This window comes from Dipteris shenzhenensis, chromosome 21, assembly GCF_047967505.1.
Source record: "Dipteris shenzhenensis isolate YYH24624 ecotype China chromosome 21, Dip_SZ_1.0, whole genome shotgun sequence".
Classification (NCBI taxonomy): Eukaryota; Viridiplantae; Streptophyta; class Polypodiopsida; order Gleicheniales; family Dipteridaceae; genus Dipteris; species Dipteris shenzhenensis.
This window is the reverse complement of record NC_141616.1, coordinates 828,343-848,118: the sequence shown is the minus strand read 5'-3', so window position 1 is coordinate 848,118 and position 19,776 is coordinate 828,343. Positions and strand designations below refer to the sequence as shown.

General features: G+C 40.1%; 1 non-coding gene and 1 pseudogene across 1 annotated transcript; one reads left to right on the top strand and one right to left on the bottom strand.

Annotated features, from left to right (window-relative positions):
• Positions 1 to 4,782: 4,782 nt before the first annotated feature.
• On the bottom strand, positions 4,783 to 4,855 carry TRNAE-CUC (transfer RNA glutamic acid (anticodon CUC)). The gene has a single exon. It is a non-coding gene; the product is annotated as a tRNA-Glu (tRNA).
• A 2,325-nt stretch (positions 4,856 to 7,180) lies between these two features.
• LOC147888329 (25S ribosomal RNA) lies at positions 7,181 to 8,430 on the top strand (annotated as a pseudogene).
• The last annotated feature ends 11,346 nt before the right edge of the window (positions 8,431 to 19,776 follow it).

Here is a 19,776-nt window from a genome sequence, read left to right as displayed (position 1 = left end):
ATATGCGGACTTAGCAAGACAATTTGCAAATATCTCTCTTTTGCCGTAGCTCTGAAATCTCATCCGCCGAGGATGGAGTAGGAGCCAATCAAGCTTGCATTTACTTGCAAAAAATGAACCTTAGGCAATTTAAAACATAAGGGGTACCCTTATCTGCCACATGGCAATCAATGAGAAGCTCTTGGAAATTTTGAGAAATTTCTTGCAAAGAGACGATAGAAAAACACAGAGAATCACAATTTCCTCGATTCTTCATGGAAAGGCAAGCAGCTTTGTGGACAGATGTTTTAGGCAGTAGTCCCAAATCCAACGAGACAGGCAGCTCTGTAGATGGAGACCCGGATATTGAGATCCCACTCACACAGGAAATGACGAAATGATTGGACCGCTCTGGATCCATTGGGAGTGTCGAAACTACAAATGGTAGCCTGGATATGGAGATCCAACACACGAAATCCGCATAGAAACAAATTTTGTCACTTTTTGCAAGAGATGGAACTTTTCACTGAAAACTCGGATGATAGAGATGTCAAAGCAAAAATTGAAGTACTCAAAGTCTTCTACAACTTTGCTTTTGATCTTAGGTCAAGATTCAGGTTCTAGAGAAGGATATCTTCATCACAAGACTCTCAGGTCTAAAATAAACTATCTTTTGCAGCTTCCTCTTGTGAATTGGCGATGGCCTTACCTTTTAGCTGTGATTCCTGTTGAGAGTGCTCTCAACAGAAGTGGAACAGAAGAGAGTGAGAGAGAGGGAGAGATAGAATTGTGTATCAACTTCATACCCAATTGGCATCAACACTTGAATAGAAAATAACATTGGGCATGGATCCCAAAAGGATGCATTAATGAAGCCATTATCCCCCTAGCCCCAACAAAGGCTACAACTATTGACAAACAAAATAAAATATGGGTATCTCAATGATAAAATATGGGCATCTGAATGACAAAATAGAGAGCACAGAAAGGTTAGCCCTACATACAGGAAGATGGGACAAGCACCAAGCATGAAGTCATCAATTGAAAATTTTCCTCAATAGAAAAATTCTGATGACTAATATAATATTTCCAACAAAGTACAATAATTAGGCATAGGAGACGAAAAGTACAATTGACAAAGAGACATATGCATCAACAAAGACGACATGGATAATCAAAGGAAGATGCAACAAATGGAGGAACTATTCTACCATAGGACAACTGTACTCCATATCCAACCTGACACCATCAACAATGATGGGAATCATAATTTTGAAAAATACATATTCACATATGAGCTCAAGCATCAAGAACTATCTACTCAAGCACAAGGCTGGAAGAGCTTTGGAAAAATCAAAACAAACCAACAAAAAGGTAGTTTCATTGGAGACTCATGAATGATTTTTCTATTTTTTGAAAGAAAGAAATGAAGAGGTAAATGGTGGCATAAGGAAAGAAAGAAAGAAAATAATTCAATAGTGACTTTTTTGGTAAAAATTGATTGGACATTGAATCCTAAATATGGAGTTCCATAGACATGGAGTTATGGAACAATTAAAATAAGGATAGGGATATTTCAAATCATCTAACTTAGTCAGTTTGCAAAATTAGATACATAGGTTAGTTGTACAAGCACATACAAGGTTTCTACATATAGACACAATAAGTGCACTAGTAAAACTTCATTCAGTAGTATAATAGATCACAAGAATGATAGGAAATGAATTCTATAATGAAAATACAATCCTTAGGTGAATAGTTGTTAGATTAAATATCTGCTTTAGCATAAGACAACACCAAATAAACTCTAAGATTATACTTGCATAATCAACAAGTGAGAAGAGGAAGCTACTAAGAGCACCATGGATGCATAGAGGTCATTATAACAAAACATATAGATCTCAAAATGAGAATCAACCTTGAATTGTTATACAGAAAATGACGAATATGGATTAGCTTCCCCTTTCTTAGAGTACTAATAGCATAGTATTGATACACAAAGAAAGGGACCAGATGGTTGGTCACACACTGGCAAGGTTTATGCAACAGTACCAAAGAGAGAGATTAGATCCTATACAGAGCATATGACAAAGGGCTTTGGGACAGGCTTAGTTCCAAAGATAGCACTCTACTCTTCACAACATCTTCACTCTATGGGTGGTCATTGAGGAGCAAGATCAAGATCCTGGAAAGTCTTTGCTTGTTTTGTAGACTTTTGAAAGGCCTTTGACACAATCCCATAGTCTTGTATGATTAGGAGACTTCAAGCTATGTGCATCCCAATTGTCATGATTTTGGGGGCGATACGCATATATGAGCCAGCCAAAGGGAGAGCACGTGCCCTAGAAGGTATGCCATACTGGATTGAGAGAACTATAGGAGTGAGCAAGGATTCCCCCTTTGATTGGAAATCTTTAGGCTCAACATTGATGATATCATGACTTTCATTAATTGTCTAGGAGGCAAGGGATCACTACTTGCTAATTTGATGATACAGATGTTGTTGTATGCATATGATATAGTTCTTATATTCTCTTTAGCCCTATAGAGACACCGAGAGGCCCTAGGGATGCTTTGCAAGGAGGGAGGTTTGATAATCTAGACAAGAACAACATTATGATTTTCAGCACCTCATCGGCATTATTTCATCAGCAAAATTTCACCAAGGGGAGCTGGTGGAGATCATAAAGTCCTTCACCCATTAATGGGGGAGTTGGTGAAGATCATGCAATCCTACACTTATCAAGGCCAGTTTTCATAGGGCCAATTTCATGATGAGTCATGCAACTAGGGTATGGCTTACATGAGGTCACAAAGGTTTGGCCTAGCTAGAGTGGTAGTGCTTGCATGCATGCTTCAAGGACTCGGGGATGGCTATTTGATACATTCATGAGGCCAATAGCCATGCATGAACCCTTCCAAGGGAGTCATCTCGCAGTGATTGAATGGATGAGATTTGAGAGGTTACAAGTGACTATGGGATCTAGGATGATTCGGAGTAAGACCTTCGTCCATCATCAAATAGTAAAGATAGAGTTCACCATGACACCACCCTAGATTGATGCCATCTTTTAGAGGGCGACATACCTCCATAGGTTTTGGTGTTTGCCTAGCTGGAGACTATCAAGGGTTAGCACAACTTGGTATACACATAAATACATATGGTTTTCTAGATAGGGTATTGAGCTTGACTGACTCCCTTCCTTCTAGGATACTTTGGATGGTCCATCCGCCCTGCTCCTATGTGATGAGATCAACCGTATCATATGGCTGGATCTACTCTAGCTCTATACATCATGGACTTAGTGTTCCCCACCAAGATCTAGTCCTATCATGCCCACTTCTTCAAAGTATCAATTGATGGAGTGATTATTAAACCTTAGTACCTAGTGAGAATGTACTGTCAGAGGATCATATAAGAGCAAAACCTAAAATGACTCAACGAGAGTAAAGCCGAGATGACCCACAAAAATTCTGACATAACATCTCTGAAGAGCGTCTGTTATGAAACAAGTGAATACAAGTTCTTGTGAGCACTACCTTCAAACTGGTTCTGCTAAAGGAAAACAATTGTCAAGATGATTGGATTATAAGTTTGAAGCACCTGTGATGGAAGCATGTGCATAGGAAAGTCCGAATGATTTGCAAACTCTGTGTGTGTGTGTGACAGAGAGAGAGAGAGAGAGAGAGAGAGAGAGAGAGAGAGAGAGAGAGAGAGAGAGATTAAACCAAAATGGAAGGGAGACACTTGGCAAGAAAGTATGTGGGACACTTTTTGGCCTGCAAAGGGTCATAGGGTAGTGTTGGTTTTTGGCCCTGCAAAGGGTCTTAGGGTAGTGTTGGTTTTTGGGTTGGGTTAGTAAAAGTGGGGGTTTGTGAGTAGTCGGTCAAGTTGACTGGGTTAGTGGGGACTAGGGTTAGGTCTTAGGTTAATGATGTAGTTAGGAATGTTTGACCCAAATAGAAACTAACCCAAATCTTACTAAATTTGTTTGACCCAAATAGGAACTAACGCAGATCTTACTAAATTTGTTTTAGTAACTTCCTAAATTTGTTAGACCCAAATAGGAATGTTTGACCCAAATAGGAACTAACCGAGATCTTACTAAATTTGTTTTAGCAACTTTCTAAATTTGTTAGACCCAAATAGGAATGTTTGACCCAAATAAGAACTAACCCAGATCTTACTAAATTTGTTTTAGCAACTTCCTTTATTGGAAGTACTTAGTACCTACCCCCTTAGCCTTGCACAACAAGCAGTAGAAGAGCAGCAAGAGCAACAATAGTAGATGGTGAGTGATGAAGGCGAAGGTTCCAAGCAGGGCCAGAGTGGTATCGCCACCTTGTTTACACAAGTGTAGCGTTGCTGCCTGGAATGATTATAAACTTCATGTGCCGAAAAGTCAAACAAAGATAACCATAAACTTCATCTATGCCGAAAAGTCAACTATACACAACGCAAGACAATGCAAAGACTGCAGGTGAGGAACGTAGACTGCCATGGAGGACACAATGAGAAAGAGCTTGGTTTGCAATAGAGCCTCATTAGTGTTCTATAGAGTCTACAAAGATGATCATAAACTTCATTAGAAAACAAAGATGACCATGAACTTCATCCACCCCGCAAAGTCAAACAAGAAAGCATAACTATGCAAAGAACGTAGATTGCCATGGAGGACGCAATGACAAACAACTTGATTTGAAAGGAGTCGAAATTCCGAAGAACAAAGGGCTCAATGTATTGAGGAGAGATTCAAAAGAACTCTAAAAACCATGAGAGTAGCCAGCTTGTAGCTGGAATATTTCCGTTGCCGGGACTTGAACCCGGGTCGCTCGGGTGAGAGCCGAGTATCCTAACCAACTAGACTACAACGGATTGGTGCACATATCCACTGTCCAATAAAATAAGAATCATGTTAAACCTGTAGCCTCTCTTGTTGCCGAACTCGGGGGTCTTCCAAACGCTCCTATTGCATCCCTGGCATCGCGACGGTCCTGCGCTGGTTCTTTCTGGTTTATTGTTGCCCGTCCCTAACAAACAAGCTTGCGATCCTATTCTGCTCTGCGTGTGCGTCGAGTAAAGATATCGTCTAAATGATTTCTGTTGTGATGGGAACACTTCGCTCTACTTGGTAACGGCTTGCTTTACTTCAGAATAAAATACATCTAGCTTGACTGTCCAGTTTAAATCATCCTGTTCTATTGCAGTCATATCAGAAACGGAGCTTTGAAAAATAAGTTTTCCAACAACGAATTGATATCTGGTAAAAACGAGCATATCGTCTCATTGATTATTGCCATACTCTCACGGTGGGCCATTAAGTTTTAAAAAATGAAATAAAAAGTCGACCCTTTTAATAACATGGCCATATAAGGCCATACAATTATCATGTAGGAGGAAACTATGCATCCATCCCCAAAAGGCTCATGTTCCATGTAAGATTCTTGCTTATGTCTCAATCCCTTCCCTGGGGCCAATCTACATGCTTAAAAGAGATGTAGAATTGATTCAACATGAATTTTGAAGACTCCATAGGCTCGATCCGTCGTTCCCAGCCAATGTCTAAGGCAAGTTTTAATAGATAGGCATTGAGACATGATCCTCGAGACAACTATGTGCATTTTGCCAAGTTGATTCCTCACCACACCTTGAGGAAGTACAATCCCTTTGTCGCCAAAAGTTTTGCAACACCCATGGGCACTTTGGTGAGCGTGGGATGATATATGGCACACACATGAAAGTTGTCCAAAGTAAGACCTCCCTTTTTAAAGTTACACTATTTGGAAAACATTGTCAATAGAATGGAGACAAATCGCTAAGTGATCTTAACATCACGTATAGTCTTCATCCCATATAGATGTATCAACATCTTATTTCAGTTGACAGCAGATTACCACATATTTGACCAACCAATTATTGGGAGGGGGTAAGAAGACTGCATGGTTTCTCTTTCTTGAGGTCTAGTTGGCCTTGCACAAAAGTCAATAGGGAATGTCTCATACTTTGTTGTCAAATAGTTGGCAAAACTTTATAATCACAGATCTAGGAGATGTAGCTTCATACATGCAGTCTTTCATCTAAGCATTAACGGCTACTACAGTAGTATGCGTGAAGAATTGACATTCATTGGCAAAGTATAATGTCACAATGATCATGATGCAAATTGGAGCTTACTTGACATAAAGTAGGACAAGCAAAAATGGGGAGATGCCATCCCATGCCTATTTCATCCGTAGACTACCATGTCTACAATCATCTAATTATGTTGAGAAAAGGATATATGATTAGATGGCTTTTTAATCTCAAGGTTCGTCGTCTTGCTTGCAAGAAGTGTCACAAATTGTTTGTATTATAGATTCCTTAATATATTCACATTTCGGCACTACCATGAAACACCATGTGCTATATACATACTTGATTATTCTAAGAGAGGTGGATGCAAACCAAATCTGTGTTGCTTGTATGTGACTATGTCTAGGTGAGACAATTGGGCATGTAGCTAATGCCATAAGCCATTCACAAGATTTGGCATGAGCATATATAAACATTTCTTGCATGACCCAACCCATCGAATTTGAAAGTGCTAAGGAGTAGTTATAGAAGCCCTATTGGACACGAGTCATTCCTTCAAGAGTTTCATTAATGATATCACTTCATGGATATCAAGGAGATGTAGAAGTGTGTTTGGCCAATATTATGCAACTTACACACGAGGAGGATATAATTGGTTTGGCCACTGTCACACTTGTTGAATCATGTATAACACCCTATTTACGTGTACTAGCCTTGCAAAAAACCTGCAAAAGTTCTTACCATGAGAAGGACAAATAGAATGTGTTTGATCCTACATGCATATCCTACCCTCCTCTCAATAGGGATGCAATGGCTTAGATAGGATAGCCTACACTATTGTTCATGAGGGATGGAAAAACTTGTATAAGTGAACATGTATACGTAATGGTCATGACTTTCAAGGGCGCACTCGTATTAGTCTTGGATAAAAAAACATCATTTACAAGTTTGAGTGTAAAGTGACTTTTAATACGATCTCCTATACATGTTTTTTTATCCATCACTAACAAGTGTTGGATTTGTTCAAGCTTGGTGAGGCACACTCGTATTGAAGCAACAATTTTCATGCTAGAGTGCTTACAAAAAATGTAGCGAGTTATCATAGAGACACTTTACAACACAAAGGCAACTAAGTGCTTGCAAATGTGCACATGTATGTTAAGAATATTCAACCCTCCATGCAATTTGGGCGAGCACAATCTCTGTACTGGAAGAATCGGCAGGAACCTGAGAGGTGGGATCCCCCCCGCGGGGTGCACCATCGATCGACCGTGATCTTCTGTGAAAGGTTTGAGTGGGAGCGTACCTGCTGGGACCCGAAAGATGGTGAACTATGCCTGAGTAGGGCGAAGCCAGAGGAAACTCTGGTGGAGGCTCGTAGCGATACTGACGTGCAAATTGTTTGTCAGACTTGGGTATAGTGGCGAAAGACTAATCGAACCATCTAGTAGCTAGTTCCCTCCGAAGTTTCCCTCAGGATAGCTGGAGCTCGTTGCGCAGTTTTATCGGGTAAAGCGAATGATTAGAGGCATCGGGGGTGTAACACCCTCGACCTATTCTCAAACTTTAAATAGGTAAGCGGCCGGGGTTGCTCCGTTGAACCCCAGTGCAGAATGTGAGCTCCAAGTGGGCCATTTTTGGTAAGCAGAACTGGCGATGCGAGATGAACCGAAAGCGGGGTTACGGTGCCAAACTGTGCACTAACCTAGATCCCACAAAGGGTGTTGATTGATTAAGACAGCACGACGGTGGTCATGGAAGTCAAAATCCGCTAAGGAGTGTGTAACAACTCACCTGCCGAATCAACTAGCCCCGAAAATTGGATGGCGCTGAAGCGCGCGACCTATACCCGGCCATCGAGGCGAGTGCGGGGCCCCGATGAGTAGGAGGGCATGGGGGTCATGGCGCAACTCCAGGCGCGAGCTCGAGTGAAACGGCCCCCAGTGCAGATCTTGGTGGTAGTAGCAAATATTCAAATGAGAACTTTGAAGACCGAAGTGGAGAAAGGTTCCATGTGAATAGCAATTGGACATGGGTTAGTCGATCCTAAGAGATGGGGTAGTCCTGTGTCAAGGGCGCACTGCGCGCCACGCATCGAAAGGGAATCGGGTCAATATTCCCGAACCGGGACGTGGCGGTGGATGGTAACATGACCGAATGGAGGCCTCGGGAAGAGTTCTCTTTTCTTTTTAAGAGCCTGCCCACCCTGAAATCAGATCACCCGAAGATAGGGTCCAGCGGCTGGTAAAGCAGCACCGCACATCTCACGGTGTCTAGTGCACCCCCGGCGGCCCGTGAAAATCTGGAGGAGCGATTGCCGATCATGCCCGATCGTACTCATAACCACATCAGGTCTCCAAGGTGAACAGCCTCTGGTCGATAGAACAATGTAGGTAAAGGAAGTCGGCAAAACGGATCCGTAACTTCGGGAAAAGTATTGGCTCTTAGGGCTGGGTCTAGGGGTCTGCGAACTGACCCCGGATGCTATCATGGGTCTGCCCGAGCTGCACTGAATGACCTAAAGAATCTTTACACCAACATTGGATTTTGGAAGATAGCTAGCATGCAATAGTACGTACCCATTTTTTAAGACATTCAAAGCTCAACATGAAAGGATCAACCATGGGTAGTGCCTACATGGCATGCTAGATAGTAGATGAGATGTTTAGATGGTAGATAAGATGTTTGGAAGGAAGACTATTCAAATGATGGTCTTGATGCACTGAATAGGTATGCATTGCTAAAGAAAAAGGGCATGGTGTCAAGCTCACAAGGCACTTCCCTACATTAGTCACTTGTTGATTCTTCCTACTGTGGATACCATTTGAAACATATAAGAAATTCATGTAACTATGGCATTAGCTCATGAGAATAGTCTTTGAATATTACTTGGAATATGTCTTGGCCCTTCAAGAGCTATCAGCTCTAGATAATAAAGGGGAGTTTGTTTGCAAAAGTCAGAATTCAAGAATTGGCAAAAACATGTCCACTTGAAGATGGCAAGAAGACTTTGGAGTGTGAGTGATTCCCTAAGTAAGCATAATTGAAGAAGCTACAAGTTTGTGCAGTTGGCCAATAAGGCATCACTTGCAATCAAATAGGGCCAAAAAGTTGATGTATTTCTATGGAAATGGAAGGGTCTTGTATGATGTAAATGGAGAGCCCATTTATGTAGCTTGCTTGAGAGGGTATCAACCTATCTTCCCAAACCCTTTACATGATACTCTTATTCTTGAGGAGTCAAAATCTAGCTCTAGTGATAGCAATGCTGAGAAGTATATGTAAAAATTTGCATCCAAACAGGAGCAAAAATGAATATCAAATGTTTTGCAAAAGCATGATGTGATATACTTGAATATGAAAAGTGACATCTTGAATAGTTGGTCTTTTTCAATTGAAAACGTTTTGTAAAAATTTCTTTTTCTGATAGTTTTTTATTCTTGTTACCTTTATGAAATGAAAATTTCTTGGGAAAAAAGTGACACATTCTTTTAGGACTATTAATAAGGAAAACCTTCAATGAAATAATGAATATCTATAGTAGTCATGTGTATGGAAGGTTCTGCAGTGGCACTTCCATCTTGCAAATCAGAATACTATCTATGAAATTCCACAAAATGTGCACTCATGCACGATAAAGACAACATAGCTATGAAGTGAGAGCAACTTAGAATAGCAAACAAAACACTGCTTAGCAATACTATAGTTCAATGTATGGCATGAAAAAGGGAAGATTACAAACGATATCATCAAATATTTCAACAAAGTGTGTTGCAACTTATACTCAACCCAAGTCCTTGATGAACAAACACCCAAATTATGCCTCCAGGTGTCCAAGCGGGGAGTACCCAAATGGCCAGGGCAAGACTTAGGAGATTTAAATGTGCCAATGGTTGCAGAAGATTCTGGGTAGGATTTGTGAAAGAAAGAGAATGAATCTATTCAAGAATTTGTGTTAAGAATGTAGGTTCTCATCAATCAACTCAGCACACCACCAGACGATATGTCACTCCATGCTTGGTAGATCATGGGTTGTACTCAATTAAAACTACGGTCTCTAGAGATTTTCAATCCAATCAAGACATTTGAAGAGTTGCTGAACCAAGAAGTAGCCCTGTAGAAAAGTGGACATGCCAATAAGAAAACATACAAGAAGCCCAAAGGGAGTGCTGAGTAAAATGCCTCATCCAAGAATGATAAGATGAAGTCCAAGATCAAGAAGTCCTTGAAAGATCTAGCATTCCAAAGCAAGCTTGGCAACATCTGTGCCAAGTTTGGACATAATTATTTGAGGTCTAGAATAATAGAAACCTCACTGCTGTGGATGTGCACCAAGTGACATAGGAAACTAAGCGTATGGATGGATATCCCCATCGAGGCCCAAGCAAGGCAAAGGAAAGGGCAAGGATGACAAAGCCAAGATCATCTTAGATTTTGATGCTATTTAGGTGGAGAGAATCACACCAAATTGAGTGTAAGTTGTGCCAGGAGCATCTCAAGTTGCTCAAAAGCAATGCAAATTTTAGAGAACCTGATCCGAGTTCCGAGCTATCCTGGCAGAGATGATAGAATCAATAATGACCAACATCACACGAGGTCCCAAGGACTAATAGAGAAATCCTAAAAAGGGCCCACATCAAACTAAGGATGTTAACTAGAAGGAGTAGAAACAAATGTTTGCCAACCTAGCTAGGGAACTAAAAGGGAAGGCACCCATAGTGGAGTTGCCACCCGATTCACCTTTGGTTCTAGAGTCAAGCGAGGTAGGTGAAGCTTCAACAAGCAAGTCCCAAGCTACCTAGGTGCCACCAATCACCCAAGTCCAAAAATGATCCAAGCATGGGAGACCTTCCACAATATGACGGCTAGTCTCACAATGGATGACTTAGTAAATCTTGCCCTGTACCGCCAAGAGTTATTTCTATAGTAGCTTTGAGCTGAGGAGGTATAACCTATGGTCATGAATTCCTTATTTACCATTCTTATCACTGACACACCATCAATGGTGGATGAGGAAGTACTGATCATCACCATTAAAATTAAGAGTAAGAATGTGCCTGGAGTGATTGTGGATGGTGGTTTAGGAGTTAATGAATTCCTTATTTACCATTATGATCATTGATACACTATCAATGGATGAGGAAGTATTGGTTATCACTATTAAAATCAAGAGTAGGAGTGTGCCTGGAGTGATTGTGGATAGTGGTTCAGGAGTTAATATCATCCCAAAAGCGGTTGTTCAGCTTAAAAAAATGAAGCCATTGCCTTTCCAAAAATGTATGGCTAATCAATGACCAGCTGAGAGCCAAAAGCATGCTTCCAAATGTCATCATCACCATTGGAGGAATTCTTTATACAGCAAGTTTGATTATTATTTCTTTAGATATCAATGCCTATCCCATTTTACTTGGTAGACCTTGGTTGAAAAGTGCCAAGGTGTTACATGATTGGGGATTGGAGACCATGAAAGTCAAGACTCGGGGTACTGAGGTAAAAATACCCACCAATCTTAGCAAGGTACCGAGAAGTTTCCAAACTAAACACCTAGAAGTCAAAGATCAATTCCCACAGGATGTTGAGAATCCCAACTCATGGAAATGCAAATTTTGCTTATGGGCGAGATCTACAAGGTGGTAGCTGATCTCAAGCAAAAAATATCTGGCAAAACGATAGAACTTAAATTGGAATCACTTCATCAAAGATGTGACTAGAGACCGTGAGATAGCCAAGCCCAAGGTTACCATCACTTGGCTTGGTTCTCAATTTGACTCTGGAAGTCAACTTAGGCATGATTAAGAGATCCACATAGTTGTGGTAAGTGCTCATTTATTGGAGGACCAACTCCAAGATATCAAAATTTTGTTTTTGCAAAATGAAGATGTGTTTTCCTAGAGTTACACCAATTTGCAAGGAGTTCCCCCAAAAATATGCTAACATTGGATTCCATTGGTACTAAATGCCAAGCCAGTTTGAAAAAGGTATAGAAAGAATCCAAATTATGCCAAATATGTAAAAGACGAGCTTGACTAGCTCATCCAAGTAGGCTTCAACTATGTAAAGAAGGTATAAGCATATCTTTATTACACAGGAGGATTAGTCAAAGACTACCTTCATGAGCATATCTTTATTACACATGAGGATTAGTCAAAGACTACATTATAGAATGGGGTGGTTATGCCACTAAAGTTATACCATTTGGTATGCATAATGCACCATCTGCTTTTTAGAGATCCAAGGTTGAAACATTCTAGGATTATCTAATCGATTTCATTGCTATCTACTTGGATGATTTTTGTGTGTACTCTACAATATCCTTGCTTTTGACCTATTCGGAGAAGTTATTTGCCAGGTGTAGATAGGTAGGTATCCCTTTAAATATGGTCAAGTGTATTTCTATGTACAAGTTAGTGTATTACTTGGCCATGTGGTTTCCAAATAAGGTATTCAGACTGAGTTGAGAAAAAATCTGAGTAATTGAGAAGATGTGTGAGCTAGAGAATCTAATGCAGCTGAGGTCCTTTGTTAGATTTATTAGCTTCTGTGAAAGATTTGGGAAGGACTTTGCCAAGGTTGCAAAACCCTTGTATGAAATGACTAAAAAGGATACCAGTTTTGGTGGACTGAGTTGTAGTGGTTCTTTTGTTAATATTTTATTCCCAAAAGCTAAGGGTGACGACTTTTTATCATCATCGGTGATATGTGATGCAAGTTCATTCAGCAAAGATGAGGGCATGTTAGGATCTGAGTGTGTGGATGAGAAAGCATGCCAAGTTGGTAGTGATAAAGCAGAGCGAAGCATTCTTAAGACGCTGGATGAAACAAAAAAAGAATCAGAGGGCATTGAAGAGTCATACATTCATCTTGATGTGAGCCAAGGTTCTCTTTGTACCCCAAAGTTTTCATGGTTTCCATCTCCACATGTTCTCATCTTTTTTTGGTGATTCCTTTGTTTCCATGCATGGATTTTGTGCATCCAACATCATGTTGTTTCAGTTTTAGAAATTCCATGCAATTCATACCATGCGTTTGATATCCTCCCTATGCTTGAGATTTGACCATATGATATTTTCTTTTTGTGCAAAGTGGTTTGACACTCAGGCAAGTACTTGTACTCCCATCTTGTGCTTTGGAATTTTTTAAAAATTCATCCATGCACGCTTCATAGACCAAAGGATCTAGCACTGATCCATCCTCAAACATGACCTCATTTACAAGCCATGCCTCTAGAGTTGAAACAAAAAATTCAGCATATCATTGCTCAAATGATCTAATTGAGATATAATATCTTCGACTATCACTCCAATATCATTTTCACCCAAATCTTAAATTTTACGACCTCATAAGATTGTACTAGAAACACCACTCCTATTTTAGGTGCTTGTTCCTTATCCTTTGTCTATAGTAGAACTTTCCTCTCTCTCCATCTATCTCCTACATCATATCAATCCGATCTACTAAGTTGTGTGCTGATGTTTTCTACATCAACTTTGTCCTCCTCTGTACTGCTACCTATATCATAAAGCTTCAAGTCATTTACTTTTCACTTATAATGCTTACCACTGCATCACCAAGTTTGTACGTATCCATTGTTGAAAATAGAAGTTCAGCGTCAGCATTAAAACATGCATCAATTGACATGGATACACGTAAAGATGCAATTTACACACGCTGACATAAACCATCTACATCATTGTTGAATACTATACCACGTGCAACAATAATGCGAGTAATACTAAGCTCCACCATATCACCATTGTTCAACATATTACCTTTAAAAAATCATGTTTCACCATATCACCATTATTCAACATATCGCCTACAAAATAATCATCCTCTTATGTCATCAACATAGGTATACTCTCTCTCTCTCTCTCTCTCTCTCTCTCTCTCTCATTTGAATTGCATTTAGACTGGTCCATTGGTTTTGATCTAGGCTAAGATACGAGTGGTTCAATCTATGCTCTCGTGGTCGATTGAGGAGCATGAAAGGCTAAGATCAATTTAAAAACCAATTTGAGCATCTCATGCTCAGTGCAGTGTGAAAGGGTTTTACATCCAATCTTAACCTCTTAGCCTTTCACACACTATGGAGAATGAGAGGCTAATATTGATCTTGAAATTGATCTTAGAAGTTCATGCTCAGTAGAGGATAAGAGGCTAGGATTGGTTTTAAAACCATTCTTATCCTTTCATTCTCCACCAAACATAACAGAATAAGATCAGTTTTAAAACCAATCTTAGCCTCTCATGCTCGATGGAGGAGGTTGAAAGGCTAAGATCGATTTAAAAGCGATCTTAGTCTATCATCCTCCACCAGGGATGGGAGGGTAAGATCGGTTTCAAAACCAATATTAGCCTTTAAAGATCGCTAAAGGATGACAGGATATGATCAGTTTTAAAATTGATATTATCAGTGGAGAATGAAAGGCTGAGAACGATTTTAAAACCAATATTAGCCTCTAGAGAATGCTTTAAAACCTAGCATGAAAGGCTAAGAATGATTTAAAAATCGATCTTACCCTCTAATGCTTGATGGAGTACGAAATGTTAAGATTAGTTTTAAAATTAATTTCTCTCTTAGCCCTTCATGCTTTGTGGAGCATGAGAGGCTAAGATTAGTTTCAAAACCTTAGCTTTCATGCTTGATGGAGGATGAGAGGCTAAGATCAGTTTTAAAAACGTTCTCAGCCTTTAAGTCTCCACCAAGCATAAAAAACTAAGATCAGTTTAAAAACCAATCCTAGCCTCTCATGCTCAGTCAAGGAGGATGAAGGCTAAGATCAATTTAAAACCAATCTTAGATTGTCATCGTCAACTGGGGATGAGGGTAGAATCACTTGTAAAATAGATCTTAGCCTTTTAAGCTCACTAAAGGATGAGAGGCTAAGATCGATTTTAAGTCAATCTTATCCTTACTTTCATGCATAGTGGAGCATGAGCGACAAAGATCAATTTTAAAAACCGATGTCAGCTCCTCATGCTTGGTGGAGCATGAAAGGCTAAGAACAAATTTAAAACTGATCTTAGCCTCTCATGCTGCATCGAGCATGAAAAGCTTAGATTGGTTTGAAGACCGATCTTAGCCTCTAATGCTCAATGGAGTACGAAATGTTAAGATTAGTTTTAAAACCAATATTACCCTCTTAGCCTTTCATACTCCATGGAGGATGAAAGGTTAATATTAGTGTTGTAAAACCAATCTTAGCATTTCATGCTTAGTGAGGACGAGAGGCTAAGATTAGTTTTAAAACCATTTTAGCCTTTCCATCTCTACCAAGCATATCGGTTTTAAAATCAAACTTCATCTTTCATGCTCTACCAAGCATGAAAAGCATGAAAGACGAAGGATAAGATTGGTTTTAAAATTGATCTTACCCTCTCATTCTTCATGGAGGACGACCACCTAAGCCCGATTTCAAAATTGATGTTAGCACCTCATGCTCTGTGGAGGATGTGAGACTTAGATTGATCTAGCCTCTCATGTTTTGTGTGTTGTGTCTATGTGTGTATCACACACACAGACACTTATTTCTTTACACACACACACACACACACACACACACACACACATGTATACTTTCCCAACTATGAATTATTATTTTATGTGTCCCCCGTGAAATCTTCCCTTTACACTCTCTTTTTAACCACCCCACACACCAAGCATATTAATCCCCCCATACCTCCTCTACTCCCTTTTCAACCCATGCACTCATTTGCTCCTTACTCCACTTGTGACTTAAACTTCACGTGTGACTTCAACTTTTTAAATTATCTAAGAATCCATATGGTTGTCTATATTTCTAGATAAAGCGATAACAAGCCTGGGAAAAAAAGCATTACCCATCTACCCAAACATAACTATGATGTTCAAACACCTAGTTTGTTTGGATGATGGTAGAGTGGGCCCTAACCTCGAAACTTGGACTGCCTGAGAATTTAACATCTTTTTTTAATATCCTATTTATCAAACTCAATATTATTAAAAGTTCTTTCGTGGAATTATTTACAAACTCTAGTTGTTGCATTTTTCAACTTAGATATCTCAAACATATTTTCCTTATATGTTCTCTTTTTTTACTTATCCAATTGATGGAATTAATTATATGGCTCAGTTATTGATGGGACTTTTTAATCTAAATGCACACTTTGATTTCCCAACTAGCCTTTGGTCAAGCTAGTGCCATACAGTTAATTCACATCCATTGGATAATTCTTTAGCATGGATAATCCCTAGTCATTTTGTGGTCCACCTTATTTTTTACTAACTTTTATATCTATTTTGCAGAAGTGGTTTACGCATTTACTATTGGCATCATTTTTTCATTTTGACACTTATCATACAGATCCACTTCTATTCACTTATTATCACCAGTAGGTGGGGAGTAAGTTCCACATGATGGGCTTACTCCCCACCATGTGGTCTTAACCTCTCAATTGGGGGTGGGCCACACACACACATGTATATATTAGGTTTAATTTTTTAAAATATAATTTAATAATTTAAATATACTAAAATATAATTAAATTCAGTTTAGTATTTTAGATATTTTAGTTATTTAAATATAAATAAATATATTTATCTAGATATACACACACACACACACATGTAGAGAGAGAGAGAGACAAAGAGAGAGAGAGAGAGAGAGAGAGAGAGAGAGAGTTTATTAAAGTCTTTGAAAGACTTATGGGTCTATGAGACTATGAAAATCCTGATACAATGAGTTGTGGTAGTGGAGCTACTAAACGAGCATCCATGCCAATGCAAAATGCAAAAATGCAGAATGGTAGTACTAAGTCCTAAGTACAGCATAGTCATGTCGATGGTCAACTATATATCAATCCCAGCATCATTATCAACATCATCATCATCATCAGCAGTAGGATATCAGGATGGATGAGGCACTGGAGGCATGAAGTCGGCCTGTGATAGAGCTCTGAGAGGGATCAACCGAGGAAGAATTCTGCTCCTGTCTCTATGCTCGGAGTATCCTCTCGCGGTGTCTAAGTACCTGATGAATGAAACGTGCCAAACACCATTGGTCTAGGTAGGAGAGGAAACGGACAAAATCCCATAGCTATCTCTGAAGAGGCATTAAAAACGCCCTCGGATCTCATAGTAAACAAGACACTTGAAGATGAAATGCTCCTCTGTCTCAACTTCCTGCATGTCACACAGTGTGCATAGGCGCCTCTCCCTGGGTCGTCACTCTACTTTGCTGCTCCTGATGCAAAGTTTGTGTGAAGAGACCCGAAACTGCCCAAGAGAGATCCTCAGCGAGTGGGGTAGGTGAACCTGCGTGTATCCTGGTGGGTCAATGAAACCCCTCGCTGTGATGTGTAAGAAGTGATCTCTGTAGAAGCTAAGCTTCACTGGGAGTTCACTCGGTCCCAACCAGGTTCGAAATGTGTGTAGTTGTGGTAGATCCTCACCGATAACCTGATTGACCTCATGTGATAGGAGGGGAGAAAACGGAGCATCCATGCTGTACTAGAAGGAAGTAGTCTATCCATGTGGAGCCCCAGTTGCTAAAACCATCTCTCTATACGTGCATACTAGCACCTCTGGTCCCCTCCTGCTGCAAGTGCCATAGAAGAGGATAGAGATTACCATGGTAGCCTGCTATGCCCCGAGATGTAATCCCCATATTCCCTGACTCGGTATAGATACGTGATAACTTGAAATGCAGCATCTAGCTGTAAAGGAGGTGACCCAAACTTAGCCTGAATGATCTGGTGAGGAACGGATGGCTTACCACCAATCATCTGTGATAACATGAGCACTGCCTCTCTAGTCTGGCCAATGAAGCATACCCTTTGCTCAAGCGTACCTGCATCAGCGTACCTGCATCATAGGTCTCATAGTGAAGTTGGGTCCGAAAAAGATAACCCCAAGATAAGTGTATGATGAAACTATCTCAACAAGTGACCCCTCAAATGTGAACTACTCCCGACGCATGATGGCTCGAGATGTATTGAAGATCATGACCTTGGTTTTAGCCAGGTTAACCTTCAAATCATGAGACTCACAAAAGGACTGTAGTGCGTCTAGGTGTCTCTGGAGCCCCTCTGTCGAGGAAGACAAGAGAGCCACGTTATTTGCGTAGAGCAGTATCTGTATCAATGTGCCCATAAGAGAGCAACCTACACCCCATGTGTCTGCATCACTGTCTCAAGCTCATCAATGTAAAGGCCAAACAAGGTAGGTGATAAAGGACACCCTTGTTTGACCCCGATAGTGCTCATGATCTCGTATGTTCACTCGGATCTTGTCTGAACTCTGCCTCAAACTCTCTCGTAAAGTGCTATGATAGCCTAAATGATCTACTGGTCGTAACCCAAGTCTTGTAGGCGTCGTATGAGGCAAGCTCTTGAAACCATGTCAAATGCCTTGCGAAAATCCACAATCAACAATAAACCCTCTGCTTCCGTGCCCTCGTCTCCTCGATGATACATATGAGCATGAGAATGTGGTCTATGTTTCCATGATCACGCCGAAATTTGGCCTATCTTCCTGCTCTAAGTCCTCAACACTTTGCAAATCTACTAACCTCGGAGTCAAGTACTCATGCATAAACCTTGGACATGACATATCCACTCATAATGGTCTTGTAGTTCTCTAGGCTTCATGGGATCCCTTGCCTTTTGAATGGGTGAGATAGTATTAATGGTCTAGGTTCATGGAAACCCCAGACAAACAGCTTCATTAAAAATCTTTGCTAAGATCGGGGCTAGGAGGTTAATCCCATATGCAATGAACTCAATGCATAGCTCCTCATGATCCTTCGCTTAGCCATTATGAAGTTTCATTACGACATCCTTTACCCCTCCTCTGATGAAGAGAGTGCAGGATGTGGGACGAGGCATGTGTGAGAGATTAAGAACTAACTGATTTAGGATGTCATAAAGTGTGCGTGAATAATCAAACTAGATCTGAGTGTTAGTGAGTGGTGGAAGAGACCGTTCTAGAAATCTCTGCTAGAAGTCCTTAGAGTTGTTACTAAACAAAATGTTTAGTAGCTCCTCGTTCCGACGAGCGAAGTCTAGTTTCTTCCTCCGTACCAGTCTACGGTACTTGCGTAGCGTATCTAGTACGCTCGAAAGACTTTTTTTGGTTTTGAATGTGAGCTGATGGTGTAAAGCCTTACACTCATTATCATACCAACTATTACAAGGTACAATCCCAAGGGGTGGTGGACGGGTGGAGCAGGTGGTATGAGGGAAAGCATGAATGGCAGGCCGTGTAACGGGAGTATGAATGTATTTATATATGTATGTATTTATTTTGATATAAATGAAAATATTAGGTTGAATGTTTTAAATATAATTTAATAATTTAAATATATTAAAATATAATTAACTAGTTTAGTATAACTTTAGAATTTAAAATATTTTAGTGGTGACCACCCAATAAGTAGGCAATCAAGTCCTCATTACCTAATCCAAATCCTATCCAATATCCTCATCCACCAACCACGTGGATCTAGATTTAACCACTCTAATCATACTGATATATAAATCCCAACGCTCTCCCTCAATACAAAACATATGAATTATCACACTAACATCAGGTGATAATAACTAAGAAAAAATCCTTTATCAACTAGAGACTTATTACAAGGTTGGATATAATCGAAGACATGGTATTGATTGACAATAGAGTACATAAGTAGAGTAGCTTCCACGCGCATGCAAAAATGGTTTCTTTGTGCAAGTAGTAAGGGAAG